The sequence below is a fragment of the Tamandua tetradactyla genome, chromosome 15, assembly GCF_023851605.1.
Source record: "Tamandua tetradactyla isolate mTamTet1 chromosome 15, mTamTet1.pri, whole genome shotgun sequence".
NCBI classification, from domain to species: Eukaryota; Metazoa; Chordata; class Mammalia; order Pilosa; family Myrmecophagidae; genus Tamandua; species Tamandua tetradactyla.
In genome coordinates this window covers 8,900,576-8,918,083 of record NC_135341.1, presented here as the reverse complement: position 1 = coordinate 8,918,083, position 17,508 = coordinate 8,900,576, and the positions used below count along the sequence as shown (strand labels likewise).

The 17,508-nt window shown below is 39.7% G+C and overlaps 1 protein-coding gene across 1 annotated transcript in view; it reads right to left on the bottom strand.

The window, feature by feature from the left end:
* CNTN3 (contactin 3) overlaps positions 1 to 10,714 on the bottom strand; it is a 371,507-nt gene extending 360,793 nt beyond the window's left edge. The window contains exon 1 of the mRNA XM_077128680.1: positions 10,640 to 10,714. The gene's annotated coding sequence lies outside the window, so the exon portion shown is untranslated. The remainder of the gene's footprint in view (positions 1 to 10,639) is intronic.
* Positions 10,715 to 17,508: the final 6,794 nt, after the last annotated feature.

Genomic DNA, 17,508 nt, shown 5'->3' with positions numbered 1-17,508 from the left:
ACAGCTGGTAGACGGCAGCTTTTTAAAATATATATAGGTTTGTCTTCTCTTTATAAGTGAGGAGAAAAAAAAAAAGGAGAAGGAATGATTCATAAGAGGGAGAAGGAAAATAATCAAGCAGAAACCCTGGGCCACCCAGAGAAACTGTGACCAAAAGAACAGGTAAGAAGGGGGAACCTTGGAAAGAAGGGAAGAGAATGTGTTAAGGACAGAGAGAAACTGCAGGACCTTCTGAAGATTAAACTCAATTTTTGTGCTGTGGATGAAATCCCATGTACAGAGAAAACTGGGTCCACTTAGGGTCTGAGACCATGGGATCACTCCTTCACAGCCTCTATGGAGGACAAGGCAGTAGGTTACATTTACAGTTACATGCTTTATTTTTTTTATAAGTGGAGGCTGTTCTGTAGTGAAAAGTGCACTGCTTCTGGACATGGGGACTATGGGTTTCATTTCTGGTTAGACCATTAACTTGTTATTGGACCTGAAGCATTCTCTGCATCTTTTCAGCCCTTTCTAACATTCTCTGCTTTTTAAGAATTTTGGGATGAAAGAAAAAAGTTTTTTACAAAGAAATCTTGCCTGGCTCTTATCACCTTAAATTCACAGCAGGGCATGGCGTCACATCCCCCACCATGCTCTAATAACATCTGAGTAGCCAACACTCTGCCCATATCAAGGTCTTCCACTATTACAACTCCAACTCAACCATCATCACCTTAAACACACTCTCAACTACAACAGGCATGAGAATGGCTCGCTGGGTCAAGAGCATCCCAGGCCAGCTTTTATCAACCAGACAACCCCCGCCTCGACCTCCAGCCTTCCACAATTGAGCTAAATTGAGGATTTAGCTCAATTCCTCAATTCACATGGAGTCTTCCCTGATCTTCTTCTAGATGATTCTCCCAGAGCTTCTTTTAATTCCTCCCAACTCTCTTTTCTTTTACTGTAGACGATGTCTCTATTATTCTGTGAACATATGTAAAACATATATAGTGAATAACAAGAAATTCAACACCAATACAATCACAACTGTCATCAGGTAGCATCAATTGAACTTTGCTAAGGGCCTGACCTTCCCTCATATATTCCTTAGAACAAATCTACACAGTAGGAACCAATTTTCAGCTTTACAGATGAAGAAACTGAGGCTTAGAGAAGCTTGCCTGGATGAAGAAGTGCACACTTTACTAGTAGGGCAAAATTCTTGTTATTGTTCACTAGATTTCCAAATACTTACGACAGTTCTTCTAATTTCCAACTGGACTATATGGTTTCTGAAAGCTTTCATATTTTTCACCTGTGTACATGTATATTATTGGAACTCACGCAGGACTTATTTAGGCAGTAATTAGAGTTATAATTCATTCATAGGCAATAAAGTGACAGTTTACATTTCCTGTTTCTAATTTGAAAGATTAAGACTAAAATCTGATTTAGTTGGATCAGTCCACTAAAATCCAGAGAGTATTTATAAAGCTTAATGGATATGAGTTTGGTGGTTTGGCAGATTGCATTACTGGTCCCAATTCTTTTCCCTTCCTGTATCTTATGTCATGTGACTTTGCAATTCACCCCAATAAAGAGGGTTGAGGATATTTCCCCAAACTTGACTTGGAATTTGATATGTTAGTTGCTGTGCTCGTCAACAGAATGATGTGGGAATGATAAGATTGATGAGGCATAATTCGCTGAGGCAGTTCCCAGTTCCCTATAGCAAAGTGAAATTCTCAATAAGGCTGCACCTTTGCACATCAGTGGCAGTCATTCCCAGCAGCTCCTATGTCAGCCTGAAATTAGGGGACCTGGCAGAGCATCAGAGCACCCATTACATAGCCATCTCCAACGTGGACCCCAGAATAAGAAGTCACAGAGAGCAGGCACACGGTCAAGCCACAGCATGGAAAAGAGTGACACCTGATCCACAGCTCTCACATAAAGCAGCAAATATTCTGGTTCTTGGGAACCACTGAGATTATCAGATTGTTTGTTACCAAACCAAACACTGAGAGAAAAAATGTGCACATTTTTGAAGGGGTTTGTCATTTATTGCTGCATAAAACCCCCAAGACTTAATAACTTAAGCAACCACAACACTTTTCCTCAGGATTATGAATTTGAACTGAGTGCAGCTAAACAGTTCATGTGCTAGTCTTGCCCACGGTGATTCATATAACTGCAGCCATCAGACAACTTGATTTGGATCGGGTTATCCAACATGGCTTACACAAGTGACTACTGATTTTTTTTTTGTGTGTGTGGGAAGGCACCAGGAATCGAACCCAGGACTCCAGCATGGCAGGCAAGAACTCTGCCTGCTGGGCCACTATGGCCCGCCCTGACTACTGATTTTGACTATTGGCTGGGCCTCCATCTCTCTGTGTTCTCCCCTCCTCTAAGAGGCTAGGCTGGACTCCTTTACATGGTGGTGTCAATTGCAGCAAGAGAACAAGAATGGAAATTCCCAGGTCTCTTCTGAGCTGAGGCTCAGAATTCAAAAGGAAACCATTTCAGCCACATTTTATTATTCAAATTTTACTGGCCAGCCCAAATTCCTGGGGAAGAGAAACAGACTTCCCCAGGGAAGGGAGAAGCAAATCACAATGCAAACAGATATGGAAGGTACTGCTGCCGCCATCAGCCTACCACAGGGCAACCAGAGGGCTGATGTATATGTTCGGTCTTATTTTGCTTTTTTTCTGAAGTCAGTTTTCTCTGAAGATCAAACGTAATAAAATTTACAGGCTCCCCCTCACCCAAAAACAAAAAATATATGTAACATTCAATTAGAGATAACTGAACTCATTGATCCACTAGGGGTCAGTACAGAAAAGTCAAAGCCAAAAAATGACTAATAAGAAAAAAGAAAAGGGAAAGAAAAATGAATGAAAGAGGAAGGAGAAGAAAAACAGGAAGAGAAGGGAAAAATTGACTAACTTTGAATGACATGGGCAAATTAAATCCTATCTATGATCCAAAATATCTTCCCATCACTGGGTTTTATTCTCTTCTGCTTAAGTGTATTTGATGCCTGTATTTCTTTATGAATTTTACCCTATCCTAATATAAGTCTTGGATTAGTGTGGAGAGGTTGTTTGAAGGTCAAGCAGCATGGGAAGAAGGATGAAAAACAAATTATCAGATTAGAAAAATGGAAGAATAAAAAATCAGGACCAAGGAGAAAATACCTGCAAGTCATTTCTAGAAAAATTACAAAGGATATTGGTCAAGCAAGTCATAATGCAAAAAAAGAATTTACAGCAATAAACAATGGTGGAACTTTTAGATTTAAAAGGAATAATGCCTATATTCTAGAATTTACCATTATAGGGCAATATACTCTCCATCTGTAAGTGTCATCAAAAAATATCTGGTTTGTTAGGTGATATAACAAACCCATACATGAAGACGCTTTTTTTCTTTTTAAAAATTAATATTCCTATGAATTCTACAAGATCAGCTCCATGGAGGTAATAATATTTTGGTGAAATAACCATCCAATAAATTACTACTGAATGTAAACATGTATGCCATTACATTGTATATGAGAAAATTTTTATTTACTGGACTAAGAGCAAGAAAAAGTAAAAACCTTGACCTACAAAGTTCAAATTTCAAAATCTTATAGCCTCTCCACACAGCTTCTGATCGGTTTTACTTAAAATAAAAAGAAGCCACTTGAAGACTTCATTTCATGTAGTTGAGAAAAATGATGTAAAATGTGTAATATATACAAATGTAAAGATTTTTGTAGGCAAAGGGAGGTAGGTACCATGACATGCACCAGATTTTGGTACAAACATGCCCTATCTGTATTCCAGAGCCTTCAGAAAATTCACCAGAATTAGTAATGATGACTGGTAATCAGCAACTCTCTGCTGCTTTACATTCAAGGAGACTGCTGCTCGAGTGTGTAGCAGGCATTGGATTAGATCACTGGCTATATTGTTAGGGTTGATTTTAATTGCCTGAAAAGTGTCATTACCTTCGTCTGAAATGCGTTAAGTTATTCTAACGAGTGGATATTTCATGTACGAAATAAAAATGGGCTGTGATTCAGTTAGAAAGTACAAGGGACTATTCAGTCGTGCCTTTTACCCTGGTGGCATAAAAATCCTGAGCAAGCCTGACTGCCTTGATAAATAAACACACTTCTTATCTGCATAATTTTTAACTGTAGTATGAAAAGTCAACTCATTTTCTCAAACTACTGACCACAGAGAGCCACCCAAATGTCACCTCCCAGTTTATAAAATGCCAAGACTTCCATTTCCATAGCAGCCTTTACTTTCACATTCAGGCATCCCCACGGTGAAAGAGTTCATGATATTTAAGAACAAGAAGACAAATATTTTCGTGAAGAAAAGTCTATGGAAGTGGGATATTTGCAATCTGGAAGACACGTGCAAAAACATTACATCAGTGTATGCTTATATGGAAACTGCAACTCTCTGGATATTTGCTCTTTAAAGTCCTATATATATATATATATATATATGACTCTATAGCTGGGATAAGACTGTATAGAGTTATTTTCATGCATATAAATGAATGCAGGTTAAAATGGTGAAAACTTAGTAACACAGGTAGTCTAGTTAACAGTATGTACCTATGTCAATTTCCTGGTTCCAATATTGTACTACAGCTACATAAAATGTCACCATTGGGGGAAGCTGGCAAAGGGCACACTGAACTCTATTTTTGTAACTTCTTGTGAGACCATAATTCTTTTAAAATAAAAAGTTTTTCAGCTGCAAGTTATCATGCCTCACCCCAGAGGTGATTCAGAAGGAATCGCCACTTTTTCATCAGAAACCCAATTTAATGTTTATGCAGAATGCTCACAAGCTGGGAAACAGTGAAAGAGGGATGGAGTGTTTTCAGTCCAATAAGAGGAGCTATTTGAAAGATAATTGGTGAGAATGTCAGATGCCCACATGGTCTTCCCCCAGTACAAGTAATTATATTTTAGGAACACGTGCTTTTCATTTCTTGTGGTGTAGTCTAGTTATTTCTCTCATATGTCAATATTCAATGCCAATAAGGTACTGAATTTTGAGAATTCCAAATTACATCTTACGCTAAAATAAGCTAATTAAATCAAAGACCAGCCCTTGCTAATGACAAACTTCAGCTTATCCTTCCTTTAAAGCATATGTGTGTCTCAGTATTTTCTGAGTTCAGACTTAAGAGACTGCCACATCAACAGTGATATCCATGTGCTGTCAATTAATGATTTATCTGTCACCTAGAAACTGCAAAACAAAATTGGGGTCTAAAAATTATGTGCCAAAAGTACATCCTAGAAAATGAAGCTCTAATTTATATTAACATAGCAGAATTCCAAACCAATGAAGGGGCTGAGATTAGGAGAGAGAGTGCAATAAGACTTCTTTTTCCATGTATTCGCCAAATATTTACCAAAGTCCCAGTGTGCATGTGCCATTGCACCCCAAGCTTGTCAGGAAAAGGCAGCTCTTAAACAATGTCACAACATTAATTAAATTCTAACGATTTTCCTCCTAAAGAAGAAATAGAAGGTGGTTGAGAGGAGATAGCCTGGAGCTCTAACTATAGTCTGAGAAGAAGTAAAGGCTTCTGTGAGAAATCAATGGGTGGGAATCAACCAAACAAATGGTGGGGTAAGAGTAGTCCTGGTAGAAATAACAGACTTGGAGTGGAGATTATTTGAGATGGGAATGCAGGCAGTGGGGTGGAAGCCCCAAAAGGGTTGAAGGCAGAAGAAATGGCAGGTGTGAAGGTCTTGAAGCCAAGATTGGCTTTTCAAGAAGTTGTTTTCAAAAAGATCAAGAAGGCCCCTATAGTTGGATGTCAAGTATCAGGGGAGAATTGGGGTGTGGGGGAAGCCTTATGCAGACAAGTTTCATCAGTAACATTTTTTTCTCCAGGCAGTGGGTGTCTGGTTCATGTATTATAAAGCAGCATGTACTAGAGGGACTGCAGCAAGAAAGGAAGAGGGGAGCGAAATCATTTCTTAATCTGCTGCATTTAGGTAAGAGGTAAAAAGTTTAAAGGGAGTCAAATGCTTAGAAGCTAGCCTGGCACATGCTAACCCCTGAATGTATGCTGTCTGTATTTTTCATCAAAGACAGTCACAGGGACAAAGGGAGGGGATGGCCTCAAAGACCATGGGTGCCACATGCCTTGAAGACCATAGTGAAAGTTAAAAAAAAAAAAATGGTATCTCCCATGCTGGAACCAGCTTGTGAGACACATGATGAATCCTATTTTGGACACAATGGGTTTCAAGTGGCAGATATCCAACAGGTGCAAGCAATCATAGACAATGTGACAAAGAGTACTCCATGAAAGTCAGCTGCAGACTCCAGATGAGTACCGGCATTCTTGACAGGTTCCTACGACACAGTTTCATGGGTACTACGACCACATGCTGCAAACCCAGCATCCCCCAAAGTTTAGTTCTCATAGGTTTATGAAACTCCACCGTGGCCAGGTACTGTGTTAGGCACTCTTTTGCAATAGTGAATAAAACAGATGCAGTAACTGCTTACAAGGTGCTTACAGAACATAAACAAGTAATCACACGAGGAAATATACAGTTCCAAGACGTAATAAGTGTTATAGGGAAATGAAGAGAGAGCCTAACAGAGGTGCCTTAATTTAGAGGAGGGAAATCAATGAGCCCTCTCTAAGTAAATGATATTTAAATTGTGACCTAAGGGATGAGCGGGGGTCAAAAAAGCATCAAGAGGATGATGGATATGTATGAGCGTGTGTGTGTGTGTGTGTGTGTGTGCGTGCGTGTGTGCCTATCTGTCTGTGGTTAAGGGCTGGGAGGGGGGGGGGGGGGCCGCAGTCCAGACAAGGAACAGGAACGGAAGGAAAGAGCTCAGCAAACCCACAGACCTGAAAGAAAGCTTATGAAGCTCTTGTTCCCAAGAGTAGAGTATTAGATGATGTTAGAAGGATAGATAGTGCTTAAATCCTACATGGTAGGTAATATTTAATAGTCTAGATTTTATTCTAAGTGCAATAGAAAGCCATTTAGGGTTTTGAGTAGAGGAGGTAATGATTCATTAAATATATATTAAATATATATATATATATACATAGGTCTGGCTGCTATGTAGAGAATGACTTAGGGGAAAAAGCAAGAAAGCGAGCAGGGAATCCATTTAAGAGGCCAGCGCAGATATCCCAGGAGAGAAGATGGTGGCCTGCAGCAGGGTGATGTGCATGGGCAAATCTGAGAAACATCTCAGAGTTATAATCAAAAGGCCACATGAGATCTGTACTAGTTCCCCCAAATAAGAACATTTGAAATATTGTAATGGCCCCCAAAACTGCTTATCCTTTTAAACTTATTATACTAACAGGCCCATTTATGTGTAATAGTTTCCGAAATATAGATCTGATTTCTTTTTTAACTTTGAAAAGTAAACAAGGTCAAATCACTTAAACAGGACAAAAAACATTCTGTTTTAGAGGACAGAGAATTTGCGAACTGAGTTTTTATAAAGGTATCTTAAAATGCAATAACTGTAACATATATAATAGATTCCTTAAAATGTTCATATGTCCACTATAAGAAATGTGCATTCCTTCTGAATTATTTTATTCTACTTTATAAAATACTCATTTGTTTCTCACTTTTTGCAAGGCAGCTTCTTGCACAGTAAAGATTCTACAAATATTTACATTCCAAGTAGCAGAGCTGTTTGAAATGCTATAAAGTTCTGCCAGCACCTCTATTACAAACCCTTATTTCTTGTTTATAACATGTACATAAAAGGGGGCAAATAAAACCTTACCATGGATTGAAACTTGGCATACAAAGTTTCAACCAGGGAGTATATTTCTCCTGCAGCAAATGTTCAAAAGAAATGTTTAGGAGATAGAAGGAAAAGCAATACAAACCAAAAAACATTTAGCACTTGATCCATTTCTGAGATTTTTACACAAATAGATCTGAGACAGATAGCTCTCACACCTCCATTTCAAAGAAATGTTCTATTCTAAACTATTCTATGGCCAAACACTCTACTGCCAAAAATCTCTGCAAAAAAAGGATATTATCCAATCACTATTATTAAATATAAAAAAGGGAATGGCCCCCAATGGCACTAAGTGACCAATATATATATATTAAAAGCCTCAGAGGTATTCCCATTCAAAGAGACAAAGTAACTGGCTACAATAAAGAAAGTAAAAGGGGGATGGCTGTGGATGACTGAATCAGAGATGGCAAGCGAACTCACACAGCATCATTAAGTCCTCCTGCTTTCTGAATATCTCCAACCACATTAAATTTAAATTATTTTATTGCTAACGACTTCCTAAATAATACTGGAAAACACAGAACACTGAATGAGTCTTATGCATCTCTCTGTTTTGTGGCATTGCTGCAATATAGTGATAAGTAGATCTGGCAGTTTGAAAGAGGCAATTATATCTATATACTATTTCAGCACAAACATATTAGGAGTTAATGAGAACTTCAAGTTGGACACTTAAATTACGCAGTAAAAACAAAACTCAATGATGTGTACTGAATGCATGAGAAGGAGTTAGGAACTTATAAAAGAGAGAGATGCATATTTTGCCAGCAGAGCGAAGAGGCTATTAGTTTGTAATAACTGGGCATACATGAAATGTGACAAGTATAAAATTGAACATAAATCAACAACTGAGAGGTTATCACTTGTTCTCTGCAGGTAATCTCTGCTCCCCTGGAAATTGCTCAGCATTTTGGTCCTATTAAGTTTTTGTTGCCATTTTAAGGAACACTCGGGCAATCTGGTTGTGTTGTGAAAGATATCCAGAAGTTTTCCTGGAGAAATGAACCTCATGCCTTCATGTCTTCAGGCTGACATTAAAGTCACACAGACAGCAAGTAGGACATGGGGCTGCATAGCATTGCCTAAGGTGGCCACTGCCTCAATCTATTAACCTGCAAATCAATTAGCCACTTGGTGTCTTAGTTATCCCATCCTTAGACAGGAGGAATCACATGTATAGATTCAACCATATGTTGACTCTCAACTAATTTCAAGCAAGCACTGAAAGATAATTCCTGAACCCACTCTTTTTATTATGTGACAGCGAACATCTTTCCATTAGTAAAGCTGAATCTTATCTTATGGACTTCATAAACAACATTTATAAGACCTTGTCCCATTGCAATCAGTGATGTGCACATATTAGGCTTTCCACAAATGTCACGCAAAGGGATATGACCATTAACCTGCAGACAATTTCCTCTCTATCACAATTACACACAAAGGGTTAAAACCACCACCTGAGATGTCAGGTTACTGCAGCCCAAGTCATGTAAACACAGCCAGCAGAGCAAAAGTAAGAAATCTGACTTAGATATTGAGACATAATAGCTCTTTCAAAGGCAATTATTCCTCGTTTCAATCTCTCAAGGGCTCTGACTCATTGTTCTGATTAATTCCTGTTTTTAATCTATTTACAGATCACAGTTTTTTTTTTCCATCCAGTGTGATATCCATCTCTGTGGGAGTAGACAGAAACCACAGCATGTACAGTCTTCCTACCATCTTTTTCTTTTTTTAAGTTAATTCTTGCTTAATCATTTAAAAATCATTTCTGAATTTACTTACTCATCATATGAGCTGGGGTATCTGACCTCCCTCCTGCACATCACATATCTCTTGTCTGCTGCCTCCTCCAGCTCTGTTTCCCCACGTCTTGGGCTGAGGTTAACAGTCTGGCTACCCCCTTCTCTGTCTGTTGCCCTCCCTTTGGCTGAGAACTGAGGTCTGCTGTCCTCACCATAGCGGGCACCGTTAATTATTAAATCATTCCTCTGGGCGTATCTCCTTGTTGTAAATCAATAAACAAATGCAATTCAGGGGAGGGGACTCGGATCGGCGAGTGGCGAGGAGCTTTGGTGTTCTTTCTTTTCAGACAATCAAAAAAAAAAAAAAAAATTCTGATGGTGCCCTGACTTGGTTGGGACAACCTGGTTTTCTGTTCCTGGTATTTGCTTCCTGCTTGATTGGCTTTGCAGGGCTCCTTAGAGAACAGGAAAGCCGCTGAGACCAGAGTCCGAGCTCAGGAACGCTGGACGTCAGTCCCTAAGAGAAAGCCTGACAAACGCGACGGGGGATTCCATCCAAGGCTGCAGATTTCCAAGCGGAAAGAATACGCAGCTCGGAAAACTTGATCCCTCATCGAAGCATTCTCTACTGGTTTCCTGAGACCTCGGAAGCCAGGAGGGGTCTCTGGCAAAAAGGTATCACATTCCTATCCCCTGCACCAAGCACCAGGGATTCTTGACCAGAGCCTCAGCCCCCACCCACCCACGGTCACAACTTTTTTTTTTTTTCAACTTTTACTGGCCAAATCTGCTCCGCTAGGGGCCAGCCAGGAGGACCCACCTCGCATCTACCTGCACTGGAGCTGAAGACGGGGAGTCTTCCCATCCCGCCTTAGAAGGGGGAACAAAATCACCCCAAGGCAAATCCGCTGAAGGAAGCATTTTTAATTCCCGATCCATCAGGTGCATTTTCCCCAGAACAAACTTTGGGGCTGAGGAGCCTTGAGGCCAGTGAGTAAAGTTTGCCCAGGCAGGCGGCCCAGCCCTGTGGTCCGGGCCAGCGCGAAGGGCCCCGCATCCGCGACCTACCTGGTAACTGCAGCTTGCAAAACGCCCGCCCCGCCAGCCCGCCAGCCCGCCAGCCGCCGTTCGCCCGGGCCTGGGGGGCCGCCGTGCGCGCCCGCGCGAGCCGCCGCCGCAGCGTCCCCGTCCGCGCCGTTCCCGGCCGAGCCCGCGGCGCCCGCCCGCCGCTGCCGCGCGCCAGGCTGCTGTGGCTGCTCTCCCCGCGCCAAGCTAGCGCTGCCTAAGCCTCCGCCGCTCGGGCTCCGGCGCGGGCGCCCGCAAGGGAGGGAGGGGGAGCCGAGCGGGCGGGAGGGGCGGTGAGCGCGCCGGCCGCAGCCAACTGGGTCCTGCGTCTCCCCGCCAGACCGGACCCGCGCCGCCCTGCGCTCCGCCGCGTGCGCACAAGTGTATCGGGCCGCCGCAGGACCCTGGGCGTTGGCGCGGGAGGGGGAGGTGGTCAGCTTGTCACACCTCGCCGGATGGCCTCGTGCCTACATAATTGGAGCCCGGGAAGCACGGGGTTAAAAGGCAATCATTCCACTTCTCCAGCTTGACTCTCACAAGTGAGCAAAGGTTGCCGATTTTAATAATAAAGTGGATAATTATTGAGGGTTTGCTGTATTCCAGGTACTGGACTGCACAATTTAAGTGAATTAGTTCATACAGTCCCCAGAGCAACCCTAGATCTGTCATGCCCTGATTTAGAGATGAGGAAATTCATATGCCTAAGACTTCAATGATAATCGGTTATAAGAATAATCGCAACTGCATTCTTACAAGGACACTGTGAGGTACGTCTCTTTACCTTTATCCGCCCAAGTACAGACAATGTATTCCAAAACAGACTGGTTGTTTGGAGAACCTGGACTTGACTCTTAGCCTGTCAAAGTCCTAAGCCAGGCTGCACCAACTCCCAGTAGCTGTGGAAAGGTTGTTCAGTGCAGCTTAATTTATGATTGAAAAAACAATTGGAAGCAACCTACCTCTCCATCATGGGTGAGTGGTTAATTAAAATACAGTGGAGAAATACAACTGAATATAAGGCAGTAACTACAGAGAGGGAGGAACATCCAGCAGTATTGGCTTGAAGTGACTTCAAGAGGTATTGTTAGGAGAAAGAAACAGCTACAGAAAAAGGATGTAACAGCGTTTGTGCATTTATATACAGACATTCATGTGTGCGTGCAAATATATATATGCTTACGTGCAAACTTATGCTTTCACAATTTTTAGAAGGATGCCCCAGTATGCTGACAATGATAGTTCTTGTGAGTGAGACTAAAATTGGGGCTGAGGAGACTTAATTATTTTCATTTTATAATTCTTTGGAATTGTTTTAATCTATCACACATTTATTTTCCTTTTATAAAAAAAAATTGTCCTATCTATTTAATTAGACTAAACCAAAAGTTTACAGTCCTGCCTCCTCTCTTCTCTTCTTTCTCCCTCAGTCCTGCAGTCAGAGGTAAGCAACTGGGCCAAACCCTATCTGAGAGGGTAATTAGAATATTTTTACTGCTCTTTCTCATATTAGCTCATTTCCTCCAGAAATAAGTGCGCCTACCTTGGTCCCCTGCAATTCAGAGTGGAATTTCGACTTGTGATAAAACTCTCCCTAAGAGTGGGCTTAAAAGACAGGAGGTAGAACCCAGGGCACCAGGATGCAAGGGAGTGCTCCCTAAGAGCACCAGAATGCAAGCGCGTGCTCCCTAAGATGAAACCTATATGCATGCCCCAGCCTCTCTTGCTGGAAGAAATTGCTTCAGAACTTGAGCAAGGCAGGGTTCCGCCATGAACATGCAGTAGGTTTTCTGGCATACACTGGGAAACTTTCTCTAATGTTGATGACTTTTGCCATTTCTCTAACTTTATCAGGAAACTGCTCTTCCCTGTAAGAGTAATGTCTGGATTAAAAAAAAAAAAAGTTATGTTTTAAAATGGGGGCAGGGATGATTAGAAGTAGATGGCATATACTGCTAAAAATAAAAAATAGCATGCTTTTTCCCATCAGAATTAAATTGCAGTAAATTTGAACTCCTTAAGATCTCTCTACTTAGGAAAAGAAAAAAAAATAGAACAGGTACGGAAAGGTTGTTTATGGCCGTTTCAGTTGTTACTGGTTACTGTAAATAATCTTTTTGCTTGCAATCTGGGAACATGTTGGCAAACCCCGAGTGTGACAAAATGTTTTATTGGGTAGAGGTGGTATGTTCTAGAAGAAGCTGAGAGAACTTTACATGCAAATTATGCTCAGGCCTTGCGTGTAGCAGGTGCAATTACTGCCAAGCCCACATCCATCACGGAGGCTCTTCCTCTCTTAATATTTTCAAGTCAATGTCTCATAATGCATTCCTCCTAATACATACATATATACCCTGCAAAGGGGAAGAATATTTTTATCAAGAAGGGGAGGCTGGCCCCAAGCAGCAAAACGACAAGGGAAAACAACAGAGATGCTTCTTTAAATGACACAGAGATAAAATCTAACCCTGAACCCCTCACCACCTTCTCTGAATAATTAGTCATTTCCAAACTCAGATTACATTGTCTGATCTGGTGAAAATTTATTAGTACTGGAAAAGGATTAGTGGAATTGGGATCCTGTGATTGCAGCAGGAGGAGGGAGGCCATCCTAAAATTTGTAGGTGTAATGGTGAACATTTATTGTGTGCCATACTTTCATAGTCAGAACAGGCAAGAGGTGTATAAATATATGTATATAGAGAGGCATCATTTTGTTTTCCTCCTTTGCCTAAAATGCAAGGCGTAATGTGAGTCAATTGAAAACCTGATATTTACCAAAAGTTGATACACAAGAGCAGGTTTAAATATAATTTCCATCCAATTTCTGGGCCGGAAGCCCAGGAAATTAAAAAAAAATAAATAAAGGCACATGTGGGTCTTCTCAGTGTGAATGCCGGATGGAGTTTTTATTGAATTTGGCCTCAACTGATTGCAGCATTATAAGCAATTTTGCAGTTAAGTTTCAGCAGCCATTTAGATGGCAAATCCTTTTATTAGGGTATTATAACTAAGAATAATAACTTCCTTTTTATATGGCACCTTTTATATCAAAGCTGTTTAAAGTGTGAGATCATCTTCACATTATTAAGATACCCCATCTGTGTTAGAATATAGAAGCTATTTCATGCCGTTGACACCATAACAGTTATTTGTTTGCTTGTTTATTGTGTAGCAAAACGAAATGAAAAAAAAAAAAATCTCTTCGAGCTATTGAGTGAAATTTTCAGGTTAAAGTGTAAATTGGAATGGAGCCAAACCACTAAGTTAAACACATCTATTTCTGTGAAAAAGGGATTTGGAGTCTTTTAATTTCCACAGGTGGAGAGAAAATTCTTCCTGGCCTTTCCATGTTACAGTACTAGAGTTGTAGTTCGTTTCTAAATGCAGAGATTATATTGCTAGAAATACAGAATTGCCAGATTATCTCCAGCACTGTAATGGGTGGCTCTGATAAGTTTTTTGAGTCAGACTGAACAATAATAATGTTTTCAGCATCCAAATTGGAGTAATGATGTAACTGCATAAGGGTGCTACAATATCTGCATAAGGAGGCAAAAAAAAACTTCCGTGAAACTTTTGCCTTAATTAAATATTCTTATTCAAGCACATTCTTTACTATTCTAGGACAGAAATCAAAACTGGAGGAATCTGAAATCATGACTGCCTAAAAAAATGCTAAGTTCTATGCCTAAAATTTAGCTCTGAATAACTTACGGTAGATTGAATCATGTACCCCAATTTAGACATATGCTTACTCTTTATTCACATTCCTGTGGATTTGAACCCATCATAAATAGAATCTCTTGAAAATGGTATTTTTTCACTGAGGCGTAGCCAGATTGCATGAAGTTAGGTCTTAAAACTGGATTACTGGAGGCCATTATAAGCAGAAAAATGAGACATAGTGAAAAGAAAGCCACAGGAAAGGGCCAGAAGCCTAAAATCAGGAGGAACCTGGAAGAGAAAAGAGAGGACATAGCTATGTGATGGGAAAGCTAAGGAAGCCAAGGATTGCCACCTAACCAGAAAACCAGTCTAAGGAGGAAGCAAGTCTTCTAGCTTCCAAAACCTGAGCTAGTAAATTCTTGTGATTTAAGCCTGTACTGTGTGTGTTACTTGGTATAGCTGCACAGCAAACTAAGCACTTATCAAATAATGATAGTCCTGTCTATAAGAGCACTGCTATCATTCTCTTTCCTTCCCATATCACTCTGTGACTTTGTTTGTTTGTTTGTTTGTTTACCATGGCTACTTGTTTATTGCTAGTTTTCCCGACTAGAATATAAGCTTCTTGCAGGCAGATACTTTTGTTTACTGCTGAAGATACAGCTCCCAACACGTATTTAGCACATATATGGTAGATGTGCAGTAAATGTTTGTTAAATAATTAAACGATCTTCCAATATATGCCAGGCACTGTATTAATTGCTTATACACACGACTTCCAGTCTTTACCACAACCCCATGAGGTAACTACTGCTTTAACTCATTTGAGAGGAGAAACTTAGATACAGAAGACTAAATGCTCTTATTTGGAAACAGATCCTTCCAAGATTACCCAAGCTGAAAGTAGTGGGCTTGACCTTGAATCTAGAAGTCTAATGCCAAATTCTCTGCTCTGTGAAATACATCCCTGCCAGTTAAAATGGATTTCATTGACCATTTGGTTCAGCAATTCCAAATTTTAATGTGCACATTAATTAGCCAGAGTTCTGGTTAAAATGCAGGTTCTGATTCAGCAGGTCTGGAGCAGGGCCTGAGATGGCATTTCTAATGAGATCCCAGATGTTGCCAGTGTTTTCTGGTCTCTTTGAGTAGCTGGGATGTAGTCCAGACTTTTCATGTTCACATATAAACCAGATGGCAATTCCTGAACTTTAAGGATATGGATTAATGGAATATATATATATATATATATATAATTAAATAGAGGTAAATCATGAATTTCACGTTAGAATTTTTTCTTCTGGGTTTACAATGGCTAGACTAGAGTGAAATGTCAATCAATTTTAAGTTCCTATACACAAAAAGAAACTAAATTTCAGAAAGATGCTATAGCTTCCCCCAGCTAAAGGCTAGTAGTGCTGAAATGGAACCACCATGGCCTGATGCCTTATCCGCTGCTCTTTTGACTGAAATCCTCTGGCTCTTCTCAATCAGTTCTTCACAGGTATATTTCACAGAAATTTGACATGGTGACAGACTGACAAGTTTAAAAGAGCTAGTAAAGAAAGTATGCATGAATGTAGTTGTGATTTGGTAGGGATGAGATTGTTATGATTTAGGGAAGAAATGAGGCCTTACATGAATTCACAGTTCTTGAGCTGAAAATGTTACATGGCAGCTAAAGAATACTACATAGAAAAACCCTGCACCCTAATGTATGTGACTGTACTCCAGCAACATAGGTTTTCAGTTTTGTAATCCTATTTATGTTCTATGGGTTTTTTTTGGCTCCAGTATTCATGAGAATAATACTGTCTTTCCCATTTCAATGTGATCATGTTTTGAAGATAAAGGCACTAGGCGTATATGCCACTTCGTTGAAAATATGTGCTGTTGTCCAAAGTGGCACCCTTTAATTTGTCTCACCACATTTTTAACGTGAGTTTCAATAATTATTTCTTTAGTTTACTTAATTTTTTCCCCAAGAAAAGATGAAGAAAGATGAAGATTTTTTATGTAAAAATGTAGAAAACAATCCTTAAATATTTATATTTTAATTCTGCTTATATTGTTATTATGATTTTTTTCTTGACCATGTAAATGTATTAATGTCAAAATTGGGCTTTTGTTGGTGTAAACTTAGAAATACATTATATAGCTAAAAAATAAAACTTTTATTGATATGTTGAGACAAAGGGCATTTTCTAAACTTAAGGCTAATGAAAGGCCTTCATGGTAGTTTGAAAATATAGGACAAAAACTAGTTCTTTATGTTCAGAGGAAGGCTAGTATTAGCTGAAAAAGTATCTTGAGTGAAGTATAATGAATGAAAATAATAATACAAAGTAAATTGCTGTAGAATACGATACTAAGTAGAAAATATTCTATAGATGTTCAAGAAACTAGCCAAGAGAAAAAGTTTGCTTTGATTTAGTTGCCAACTTTGTGTCCTCACGCCTTACAAGATAGAAGAACAAATAATGTTGCTGACAATGTTTATAAGTATCTAAACCAAATGTGTCTTTTAGGCTCTGAAAAAGGAATAGTTTTACATTTCAGCCTATTTACCAATAGAAATACTTTTTCTTTAATTATAATGCAGCACTAATAAATAGCCATAGGTAGAAAAGAACATAAAGTAATCATTTTTGTCATGATTGTAGAACTTCTCCCCATGGTCACTTGATCTATAAAAATGAAAATATCTGCTTCCACCATTTGCTAGTAACTGAGTAATGCCTTGTAGAAGGTGTAATTTTCTTCAGTTACAACTGGCCAGAACAAAATGAGTCCTTTACTTCTATCAGAGCTCAATGAAAGTGCAGCCGATTTCAAAGATTCTAATGGACCATGAGTTACCATAAAACGGGGGCCATCTTTGGACTTCTCACATGGTCTAACATGCAATATAAACTAAAATGTTAATTGAACGAAAGCATGTCAGATGGTAAGGTTTCCAGAAATATTTTTGATTACATGCTATTTATTTGGATCCTTACCTGCCATGGAGGAGACCCGGGATCAGTTCCTGGCTCATGCACTTTCTAAAACAAACTAACAAGCAAACAGACAAACAAAAATTCAACAAATGGTGCTGCAATAAAATGGGATAGTCGTATGGAAAAAGAATGAAATGTGACCCCACCATACAGTATACCAAAAAAAGCAAAAAATATGCAATTAATTTGGATCACATACTGTTGATT